We start from the raw sequence: 12,918 nt of genomic DNA, 5'->3' as shown, positions 1-12,918 counted from the left end.
ATGTTATTCCCTCAGAATCACATAGAAATGTTGAGCATTCAGTTATGATATTTGGCATGACATACATTCATATTGTTTAGCATGATTTGATATATATTACGTATATGATTATATACTTTACTTCTGGAAAACTATACTTGTTTTACGGCGAGGGGTTAGTATATTCAAAAGAGAAAAGAAGGTTTTGAATACGTTCGTTTTGCTGACCCACTCAACTTTGTTTTGCGCCCCTCCAGGTTCTAGGTAGCGTATATCGGTGAGTCTCGAGGTGACCAGCTGAAAGTTCTGACAAACCACCACTCATGTAGGATCATCGTCGAGTGTTGTTAAATATGTACATCTTATGTTTGACTGCACTTAGACATTGTGCTCTGGTTGTGTAATCACACTTAAACTTTCATTAGAACCTATCGTATTTGGTTTTAATTAGTCGTACTTTTCTTATAAAATATCGCTTCCGCACAGCGCACATGGCTATGTCACGCTCACGTGACGGCCAGCATGCCTTGACTTCGGTCGGGGTGTGTCATTTCTCCCTCACTTCCCTCACTTTTTTCCCGAGCCCGGCGAGCACTACTATCAACGGCAACACCGCTGTCACCAACTCCCTACTCTGGCGAGCACTGCCATAACCCAAACTATCACCTGGTCCCATATCTCTCTACCCGAGCCCAGAAATTCGAACTAACCCTTGGGCTCGCACTCAAACCAGAGAAATAGGAGTTGGAGAATTCCAGTGAATTCTTCGCTTTGACATTTTGCTTTGATTTCTGAGTTGCATACATGTTTTGGTGACGATTTAGTGTAGAAATCAACTCGGGGAGAATTCCCTAGTTTTCTGGTGAGAGCCGTGATTTTTGCAAGCGATTTTCAGGCCTCTCCGACCACCTATTTTACTTGGGTAAGGTAGATTCGTTTCCCTCATCCTTTAATCTTTATTTTGGTTTAAATTTGGAGTGAAATGGTTAAAAATCGAGCTTGATTAGAGCTTGGGAAGTTTCCCAGCCAAATCCTACGAGATCTGACCTTCTTCGTTGGGTCCGATAGGTGCGACCCCGGAGCCCAAACGGGTCAACCCGACCCGAAACAAAAAAAAAACCCCAAACCGGATTCGAGAACCGGCCCAAGCCCAAGACCTATTAACCCTAACCCGGATCCGATCCAAATCTGACCTAGATCCATTTAAGAATTTAGAGCGAATATTCCCTTGAAATATTCTATTAACCTACCAGTTAACTTTAATAGGATATTCCATCTAAGAATGGAATATTTTGTTAAAGTTAGTTGTTGACTGTTAGTTGACTTTTTTGAAATTTTCTCGAAAACCCTCCTAGGCTAATTTCGATGTCCCGAGTCCAATTTTGGCATTCGTTTAGTGAAATTACAAAGTTTTGACGTAATTGATCGGCTCAGCATCTTGGTTGACTTTTTTGGGGTTTAACTTTTCGTTGACTTTTTACGGAAATTTTCTGGAACACTTCTTAGCATATTTAGATGCCCTGATTCCAAATCCGCACTCTGTTTTCCCAAATTTAATTGTTTGAGTTTTACTAATGAGTTCCAATATTATGCTTAGTGTGATTACTGGTGTTAGTACTTACCCAGGTCAGGGCCAGTCTTTCACGTGTATGTTCGCATCGCACCGTACACTCACTTTGGATCCATTGTAGATGCCAGTCCTATCCTAGATTGCTATAGGCAATTAGGAATCATATGTGACGCGCATAACGCCAGTCTTCACGTGAATGTAGCAAAAGAGCATAAATCATTATTACACCTAGTCCCGTTCATGTTAGAATATCTCTACATGAACTCATGTGTCAGCATGTATCGATGAGCACTCGACGTGGTATGTTTATCTCTACGAGATATTGCGATTATTGAAAGTTATATGCTTATTTACTAATTACTATGAAGTATTGCATTTTTGAGGTATTGTTGGCTACGGTAAGTATTTTCATACTATACGTAGTATGTTATATTTGGAAACTATACTTGTTTTACGGCAAGAGGTTATTACGTTTTCGAAAAGGTTTTTACAAAGCTTTTTTTTTTAGGCCCACTCACTCTTGTTTTTGCCCCTCCAGGTTTTAGTAGCAGAGCTTTCGTGTCCACAAGGATTCTTGGGAAATCTTGGTATAGGAGATTCCTTTCATTGGTGCAATTCTCATTCTACTTTTACTGTACTTTACTTATGCTCTGACATCACGTGTGAATTGGGTTCAATCCTACTCACATGCCCACTTTTCCATTTAGGAACTTTTAGGTTTAAATTTATTCAAATTTTCCACCTCACTACACTTTACTGTTTTGTTACCTTCTAGGTGTTGGCCAACATAGCTTAATTCGGAGTCCAAGTGAACATTCCAAGTCAGGATGTGTCAATTTGGTATCAGAGCATAATTTTAGGCAATATTGCATTCATCATACACGTGATGTTGGCATTCTCGATTTTTGAATCTAACATCGAACCTTGCCACCTCGTCGAATATGAAAAACGTGTTAGCTTTTCGTAAGCTTTGGGAAATTTAGACAACTTATCGACATTCTAGAAGATCATTTTGGCGAACACGTTCAAAATTTAAGTGAAGTATTCACCTGCCAAGGAAAGATTTAGATTCTTGACAAGTTTGTGGCCCTGAAGTATGGCTAATGTATCTGTAGTTGTGCACCACCAGAGATTTTCCCATCAATCCTACTACTATTATCTCGTCATCATTACCAACCCTTCGAGATATGAAACCAGAAATAGCTTTGATTCCTTGGCAGAACCCATTAGTATACCACCAATCAAAATTCCTACGAAGTTTTATGTTTCGTCGAAATCTTTGGAAATGTCTCGAGTGATGATGTGGTGCTAAAGTGGTAGCACTCGACAAAAGAACATATGGGGGACAATTACTTTTGGTCCCCAACAATACCAATCTCTTATAATTCCAGATCTTCAGGAGGATGATCGATTTCCGTTAAACCCCGTTCTAAAGCAGATTATTAGCGAATTCCTTTTCCCATCCTTAGAACACTCCAACCAATACAAGTTCCTTGAATTTCTTTTGGTGTTGTACTCGTCATTTTGATGAGTATAGGTATGGGGGTACGAGTTGTTATACCTATGGTTAGTAGAAATCCCGAAAGTAGTAAGTATTTTCCCTAGAATCAACGAAACAAACTCATAGAATTAGTTCATTACCAATCATCCGAAACCATCCACCTCAGCGGGCTCTACCTGTAATCAACTTATGGTAGCGCTACTTATTGACGATATTGTTCGATATCCAGAAGTTGTCAACCAGTATTTAGGAGGCATAATTTCTGATACCAGACACATGCTAATATCTGGGAGTGATACCTTTGTGCCAGAATGCCGGTTCACAATTTCAGGGTAACAAACAATATCAAAATATTATAAATGCGTTAATTAGCGGCATGACTGATAGACTAATTAACAGTGATAACCTGGGCCGAAGAAATTAAATCATGGAAACTTAGGTGCAAGCCTTGTAGAAGTACAATAAACTTGTAGTTATTTTAACCACTTCACCCACCTAGGTAACCAGAACATTCCTAACTAGTCCCAAGTACGAATTTAGGACACTTTTGTTAGGACTTTGTTTAATTTGGGTATCATTCAGGTCATCGTATCATCTTTAACTATTCAACTATTTCAATCACCTAGTACCCTAGTTGAGTAAGTTTTGGGAATCCTAATACCATGAGGCAAAGTTTGTCTTGTCCTGTGCGGATACGGTGGATGCACCATTCTTTTTACCAATCTGATGGTGCCAGTCAATCCATTTCGTTGGATATCGTGGATTTCCACGTTATCCAATATATGAATTGACTACATCGTAATTATCCCTTTGGAGAAGCATTGACGAAAAATTGTCATTTTTCGACTACCAATCATCTTTCTGATCACTTCCACAACCAAATATTAGTTTGAAGCGCGAGTTAGTTTCTTGTTGTAAGAGCGGAATGAGCATTGAGAAAGTTGTGAAGACTTTCTAGTACGTGGTATATAAATGGGAGGTAGTATGGTACGTTTCAAGGATGAATATCTTTGGCGTCATCTCTCAAAATTTTATTTAGGATACCATCGACGCAGGAAATAGAGTACACCATCGATCCACCATTCTAATACCACACTTATTCTCTTTGCATTGTATCGAACAACTCATTTGACATTGAGAAAACTTAGTTGCAAAATCTTATTGATTAGGAATTTACCCAACCCAACACTTTACCTTAGGGAATCTCAAACCTATTTGCGAAGGCAAAAGACTGAACCTTAGGATTGTACCTAGATTTTAGCAACTCAACTGGGTGACGATTAAAACCGTTAACCCATACTTCAAATTAATTGTCTACATGACTAACTTTTCAAGCCTGAGTTTTCTTCCTTAGCCTGATGGATTCATAGTAGTCTTATTGACGACTTTCTCACATATTTCAGCAATGAAATCAAATTTTCAAAACATTGACAGTCAACTTGATACCAAATTCCTCAAGTGTAACTTTGTTTACATCAAGTACTTTTCTTGGGAGACGTGATCTAGCATATGATATTCTTTTCATTTCCTTGAAAGGTTGTAGCGGAAGAAAGTTGAAATCCTCACAAGTGTTGTGAAATACAATCCTTAGTTTTATTGATTTCTATTGACGGTTTATTAGCATTTTTCAGCTATAGCATTTCTCCTCTCTTGTCAATCGAGGAAAGGTTTAGTTTGTGATGTTGACTATGAATAAAGTTTTTGATCACCGAACTGTTGCATCACCTCACCTTTGTTTTACACCTTTCAATGACATTGATCATTTTGAAATCCACAGTGACGTTTTTTTGGGATGTTTTGGCTATGTAGATGCAGCATGACGGTGTGTCGCTTATGTTCCTAATAGTTAGAACCGTACGAGATGAACCATCTTACTCATGACCTAGAGTCAACAGTTCTCGTCTTTATTTGAAATGAACTAAATTTCTGACGGTGACGATGGAAGAACCAAATCAACACCTACGATTACACCATCGTGTATCACCCCAGTTGTGTAAACGTAGTTACCGTTTACTGCAGCAAAAAACATATATACCCTTGAACACTTTCAGCATGTCCTTTCTCATTTTAGCTAGAATTCACGAGTATTGATACGACGTTACTTATAAATCATCAAGAAATCGTTTAAGTGCTTATAATCACTTCTTGTATCCGAATGGAGATGAAGAAATAGCACCATAAGCTCCCGGTATGAGGCGGTATGAGGTATCTTGTACATGTGGATATTATAATAATGTTTTGGTAATTATCGACAGACTTGACAAGTCAGCTTACTTTCTGTTGGTTTAGAAGGACTACATTTTAGAACACTTAGTAAAATTTCTCATTCTTGAATTTATCAAATTTTCTGGTGTTTCGATCAACATCCATTCTGACCGTGATTCCATTTTCACCTTTTTGTGTTGGAAAGCATTTCAGTCAACCATGGGTATGTGTTTACCCCACTGCACTTCGTATTATTTTTTATGCAGACAGACCACCTAGGAGAATTGCTCGGACCTTGAAATTTTAGTCATGACCATTAATTCCTCAACCACCTAACACATATTTTGCTAAACGAAGCTTTATCATTGGTGATTGAATCTCTTAGAAGCTACTGTTGTAATGAGATGTCATGCATTCATTCTAGTTACCTTGTATTCTAGATTTAATGGACTTGTTTTGGCCCTCAAATTCTTGAATGTTCTTTTAGCCTTCTTAACAAAGTTTTTCGCTAAATCTGAGAGAAAGTCAATATGAATCAGCTCACTATGGCATTGTGAACTGCATTGTTTGGCTATATGGTGCATGTCACTGTACGTCACTGTGATGCTCGTTTCACTTCCAAGTCTTAGGAAGTCTTCTTGAAGGATATGAGTACAAAGTTGTTATCCAGTACCACATTTCACCCTTAGACTAACAGCCAATCTGAATGAACTATCCAGACTAGAGAACATGTTGCGTTTGTTCGTTCTACATACTTAGTATGGTTGTAATAGACACTTAACTTTGTTAGAGTTCCATGTAACTACGGTTACAATTTTGATTTTTGGGTATGGCACCATTAGAGATGTTGTATAGAGAATTAAGCGGATAGTACTTGATAGACATAAGAGTATAATGATTAGGTATTCGAATGATCGAGATTATAGGAAATTATGTACTTTTGACGATGTCACCTGAGAGGTTAGTGCGTGAGCGCGATGAAGGCTTTAATCGGATATTTATGTGTATTTCCCATTGAAAGGCAAGATGGTAATATTGCATCCTCGAAAATTTATTACTTGCTTATTGAGACAACAGTGAGTTGTCGGTGTTGCAAGCTGCAAACTGTAATATCGATAACTTATTCGTTGAATTCATTAAGCAAGTGGGCAAGTGGGCAAGTAGGCTCGCCTACGTCAATATTTTATTTATTTATTTATTATTTGGGTTTGACCTAAAGATACTACACACATAACCTCGGAGTACATGATGCCACAAGTGCGTAGGTGAAAATCATTTCTATGTTCAGTATATATGTATTTTTGATGTGATCTTATACATATATATATATATATATATTTTACTCTATGTTTTATAAAGGTATTATATTATAGTATTATGTTGAAGGAGAAGGAAAGTTTAAGTTTGGGGGCATGAAAGAGGAATCATTGCCATCCGATCATGACAGGCATTCTGTTTTATGCAATCGCTTTAAAAGCTCATTGAATCATATTCATGGAACCATAAGTTTCCATCGTTTCTTCACTGATTCATATTAATGGAACTAGAAGTTTCCATAATTTCCTATATCTAACAAACTGAACCAAAAGTTTCAGACATGTATAAAACCTGAAGAGATGGAATTTTTCTATATATATATAGGTACATACATATGAGTTACAACTACAAAAACAAAAAGGAAAAAAAAAAATGGAGCTTTCACAAAGGTTGCTCATGTGAAGCCTCAGTACTTGGCGAAACCCAAGAAGGGGAAAGAATTGGAGATTGATGATGTGAAGCCTCATTACTTGGAAGAACCCCAGAAAGGGGAGGCAACAAAGGTTGATCATTTGAAACCTCGGTACTTGGCAAAACTCCAGAAAGGGAAGGCACCAGAGGTTGATCATTTGAAGCCTTAATACTTAGTAGAACTCCAGACGGCGGAGGAAATGGGTGCCTTTAGAATATAGCCACAAACCTCTGATGGTCACTTTCAATCGAACTTTCAAATTCTTGCTGCTGGTCGAGCTTTCCTTTCATGTTCATCGAGTAATTATTTGTAAGCATGTGCAACCCTTTATTCTCATGCTTAAGCCCTCTAATTCCTTGTTTAAGACTTGCCACTTTAGCTATTAATGATTCAACTTGGTGAGTTCAAGTAAGTAGACTTTGGTCTATATTTGATATAGAGCTTGCACATTGAACACTGAAAGTCAAGGAGTCTTGAATAGCCAATTCATTGGACTATTTTCAATATCCTTGGGAGTGAGAAAATTCTTAGCTACTACTGTGACGGTTATATCATTCTTCATCACAGAGTCCCTAACTGTAAGAAGACTACTAGAGGATAAGAAGGCACGTTAGCATTTTCCAGAATATAAGAAGGCACGTCAGCATCTTCCACAACATTCTTATCAAAACAACAGTTAAATGGGCAAGTTATTTTCAAAAAGAGATGAACGAAAAGCAAATCCAATAAAGTGAAATCTCAGGAATACAACATAAGCAAATTTCACATACATGCAACTTTTCGAGCATGCATTTTGGATACAATTGATGCCTCTATAAAAGAAAAGGCAACAGGGCCACTTGTTCAAAAATAGGAGAAACATCACTTTCTAAATTTCAAAAGTCGGATTTTCCTGAATAAAGTTCATTGACACTTCTTGATGCAATCTCAGCTTTCTGGATATCAAGGACGACTCTGCCAAAATATCTCTGTGACAGAGTTGAAACGCTTGAATTTTACTATTCCAACTACACCAATGTTGCTGACAAGTATGAAGGAGATGGTCCCTATAGCACCACTACCTGCTATTGGGAAATCCTTATATATGTCGACCTTCGTCCTCCATTGCAAGGCAAAGCTCCAAAAGTGTCTAACTTTTCTTCCTTGCCGAGAATACATCTTTAACCAAGTCCCTCAAAATGCCGAACTCATTTCCTCAGCAATATTTTTGATCAGGGAGTTTTACATCAGCATCAAGTCTTCTACTGTTTTCTTTAAGAGCAAAAGTATCTTATATCATCAAGGTTGAAAGCAAGAGTATCTCATATCATGTTCTTTCCATGTCTTTTCCTTTGCCCTTACTCTTTCTTGCAAAATAGTGAGGAAGAAAGCAAAAAGTCAGAACCTGAAATCAAACTTATAGTCTAAAATTGATTGCCTGGAACCTTTGTTTGATTGTTTGCTTTGCATTGCTCTCAAGTAGTCATCTTTAACTGTTGTTGGCATGGGATTTCAAGTCACCAACACTGCAAAATAGTTGATACGCTATTGCCTATTTACATTGAAGCTGCCAAGTAAGGAAGAATCGTTAAGAAGTGATGTTTTGAAGGATCATTCAAAGGTAAATGTTTACCACCACTTCTGTTATGCATAAGGCTGAAGCTGAAGGATCAACAATGAATGCATAAAAGTTCAAAGGGAGAAAATGAGTGGTTGGCCAAGTGAATGGTAGACTGAAGCTCAATGGTGGGAATTATACTCACATGCCCACCAAAACTCTACCTGAGTATACAATGACCAAATGACAAGGACAGATTCAACAATCATTTTTGTCTCCTCAATTTATATCACTCAAATTATGTACAAAAAAAGGTAATCCAATTTTTGAAAATTACTTATTACCAAATGTATTAACAAGTTACATAGATGCATGGATTGTATCTCAATAAGAATATCCATAGACTTGGCACTACTAAACTATTGCATGCCCAAAGCATGAAGTCACCGCATGGATTCATGTCCCAAAAGGACAATCCATGGACATAGCAATTTTAATATATCTCATGTCTGAAGCATAATGGATGTATAGGTTCCAATGATTCAAATCCCTAGAAGTGTAGATTCAAAATCCAAGCTCTATAACACTTTAGAGGAAGTTATGATCCAAATTCTCCAAACAATTCATTTAATAAGAGATGACTGTCCTAAAAGAGACAATGTAGAGCGCCTGAAGAGGCAAGGATATTCAAAGTAATGAAATGCTTATCAAATATGTATGTGCATGCTCATGAGAAATATGGGATCACAAATTGATGATAACCAATGTTAATTCTATTTTTTACAATAGCTACTAGATTCATCTATGAGATATGTTGATATTGAGCCATGTTCTTTTGTTCGTCGATGAAAAGACAAAATTATTGGCCAAAATGAAAAGAGAACAATTCCATTTCAATTTAGTAAGAACATGGAAAATTTGACCTATAGTTCAAATCACCAAATGATGTTGAACCCAGAAGATTACAAATTGACATTTGTAATACAGGGAAATACACGCACATGATGTGACACTAGGTTTCCAATTGAAACCTCAAATTGTAATACACTCCTGGAATTATGATTTTTCATTGTGAAAGTTCATTTTAGTGAAGAATTATACACATGCCCGAAGCATATATCCATAAGTAATTCCCTCATGTACACATAGAAGAAAATTGCTCTGTATAAATTCCAAGGAGAATCTGTCATGAAGTGCAGAAAATCTGTGAAGGATTTAAATTGCTTTGAAGTAAACCTTAGAAGAGACAAGCAAAATTCATGTACTCAATACCAATGCATGGTATAAATTGTCTTAGTGAGTACGATCATTATGATATTGTTGCAACATAATAAATCTCCTGCAGTTGATATTAGATTAGGACCCGTGAAGAGTCTAGAAAGATTATAATGTGTTGAAAAGAAAATTGTCTTGAGCTGCAAATCGAACAATATGTGAACACAAATCTTACACATCAAAATGTTTATGGTATTAAAGAATCATGTGGATTAAAGATCATGAGTTGGATGCACAAATGATTAACCAATATTTAGACACTATGAAAGATCATTCATTCTCGTGAGGGAAATGATGGATCAATACTCGGTCCAAAAGTACCATATCTTAGTAAAGTATGTGACACACCCCGACCCGGAATGTCCACTAGGACCCCGAATCGAGCCATGTTGATGCGAACATTATACGCACACAAATTAAACCCTCTTTTTATCAATTGTAGTAAGTATGTAAGTAGGGATCGTTCTAGGCTAGGGATTAGGAGGGATTGCAAAATCACTTGGATTTGATTCAAAAAACGTAAAAACACAAACTAAATTGATTTCTAATGACTAAGATTAAACAAAATATGGGGGGGTTGGTTTTGGACGAGTTTAAACTAAAATGGATAGATTGTAAAGAAAACAAATTGTAAATATGACTTTGATGGAATTGAATGGATGGGAAGCTAGCTAAGGGGTTCATCTCCACACATGTTATACTTGCACACAAAACGATTTCTAATTGCTTTTCAATAAACCATGAATTCTCAACACCCCGGGTTAATTAGGTCCGCTTAAATTAACCGTCAAGTTTTCCTTAAGTTAATGAATTGGATGATTGCATACGACAACCCAAAGCATTCCCCACAAGTTCCCTACATGAATTGCATAATAGAGATACAAGCAAGAATCATTAAGTTCTTTGAAAACCATAAGTGTTGACGAGGCATTCGTTACTATGAATTGCATGAAACTTATGCCAAGAATTTACTTAACGCGATTGTTTATAAGCAACCTCCACTACTTGTGAATATAAGTTCATAACTATTAGGTGAAACTTACTTATATTCTAGCGTCATATTCATGCATGAAAATTAAGCGTGCACTCTCAATAAACATACATAAATAAGTTGTCAATCACATAGATAAGTAAATTGAATTCACAACTTATGAAACGTAATTAGAAGTAATCAAATCATATTGCAAGCATAAACATGTATTTCGAATCCCCCCCTAGCCAAGGGGGGTTTAGTTCCTCATACGTACAAAACAAAGATAAGTAAATTTAACCATTGAAATCGAGGAAAAGAAACACCTAAAAATTCCAACAACTCAAACTTGAATTGTATGAACGTTTAGGCACTCTTCTCCTCCTCTTTGTTGTCGCACAAGATCTATGGATTGGTTTTGGGTTGGTGTTTGTATGGAGGAATGGTTGGATAGTGTTTTGGAGGATTGGGGAGTGGTGGAAATAGAAGAGAAGTTGCTGGAAATAGAAGTGAAGGCCACAGCAAGGGAATTTTAGGATGGGAGTTTTTGTGTTGTGTTGTGTATGAATGGAGGTGTGGAATGAATGAATTGTGTGATGGGATTGCATGGTTTTATAGGGAGAGAATGGGTGAGAATGTGAGAGAATGTGGCTGCAATGATTAAGGGAATGCATGTGAAAAACAGCTAGGTTGGTTGGTTGGAAAGCTGGAATTGCCAAGGGGGAATGCAAAGCCACGGCAAGGAAGGTGTTTTGGGTGATGGGTGCATGTGTTGGCTGATTTATTGAAGGGAATGCATGTGAGTGACAACTAGGGTGAATGATGATGAATGCATGTGGATTAAAGAGTGAATGGTGGCTGCATTGAAGGATACATGTGGCTGAAATGAAAGGGAAATGCAAAGGGAAAAGCTGGAAAGGGAAGGGTAGGTACGGCAAGGGGGATTTCTTGATGGTTTTGGGGTTGTGATGCATGTGTATGCATGTGAGTGGCAGCTAGGGTGAATGATGATGAATACATGTGGATTAAAGAGGGAGAATGTGGTGCAATGATGAAGTGGAATGCTGAAAATGCAAGGGGATGCATGGCAATGGGTGTTGTTTGTGTGAAGTGTGTGTGAATGGTGGTTTTGCATGGCTTTGATGGATTGTTTGATTGGGCTAGAGGTTTTACATGGCTCAAAGGATTGTTTGATTGGGCTAGGCCCTTTGTTTTATGTCCCAAAGAGCATACAAGGCTTCAATTTCGTCCATCCTCTTTGCTCCATGATTAAGCTATCCAATCCATGCCCAAAAATGCTCCAAATAGCCTCAAAATGCACTTTCTTGCTCCCTTTGCCATTAGGACCTAAAAACAAACGAAAATAGCTTAAACTACTAAAACAACTAAGAATTAACAACATAGATGCACGAAAACAAGCTAAGTAAGTCGCCTAAATATGCTCCTATCAGCCGACACCAGAAAGGTGACGAAGCCATAAAGTTTGATAATGTATAAAATGTGAATAAATTATAATCTAAAAGTGCATAAGTACACGAGTGCGCGATGAGCGGGTCTGGACCATTGCACGCGTGATACAGAGCATAGGTATAGTACAGTAAGGTAAGGTAATGATTGTACCATCATAAGAAGACATATGTACTGAAAAGTGCCATGAATCCTCGTCGATACGAAACTCTGCTACTAGAACCTGGAAGGGTGCAAAAATAGAAAGTGTGAGTGAGTGAAACAAAACTTTTCAAACCAATTTCAATTACCAAAGGCAGTAGCCCCTTGTTGTAACACCTGTATATTTCCTAGAAAATATAATACATATCTATCTCAATCCCAAACACGGCATAACAAAGTCCACATGAATATCATGCCATAGATCCCAATAAACATATATATCTCAACAAGAATAAGTAACCAAGATGAAATAAATCAATATGAAATAGTATATCAGCTAGATCCACCTATTGTGGCCTGTACAGCTGAATCAATAGCTCATCAACATATTAGCCAGAGTCACCTCACGTGACCTGTACGACTTATCCATATCTCATTAATCAATGCTAGCACATAAGTCGGAGTCACCTATAATGACCTGTACGACTTAATCAATATCTCATCACATATCTCATCAATCGATGCTAACATATAAGTCGGAGTC

This window comes from Pyrus communis, chromosome 13, assembly GCF_041283825.1.
Source record: "Pyrus communis isolate YQ-2024b chromosome 13, ASM4128382v1, whole genome shotgun sequence".
In the NCBI taxonomy this organism is placed as follows: domain Eukaryota; kingdom Viridiplantae; phylum Streptophyta; class Magnoliopsida; order Rosales; family Rosaceae; genus Pyrus; species Pyrus communis.
The sequence above is the reverse complement of the archived record's forward strand: the minus strand, read 5'-3'. Positions refer to the sequence as shown.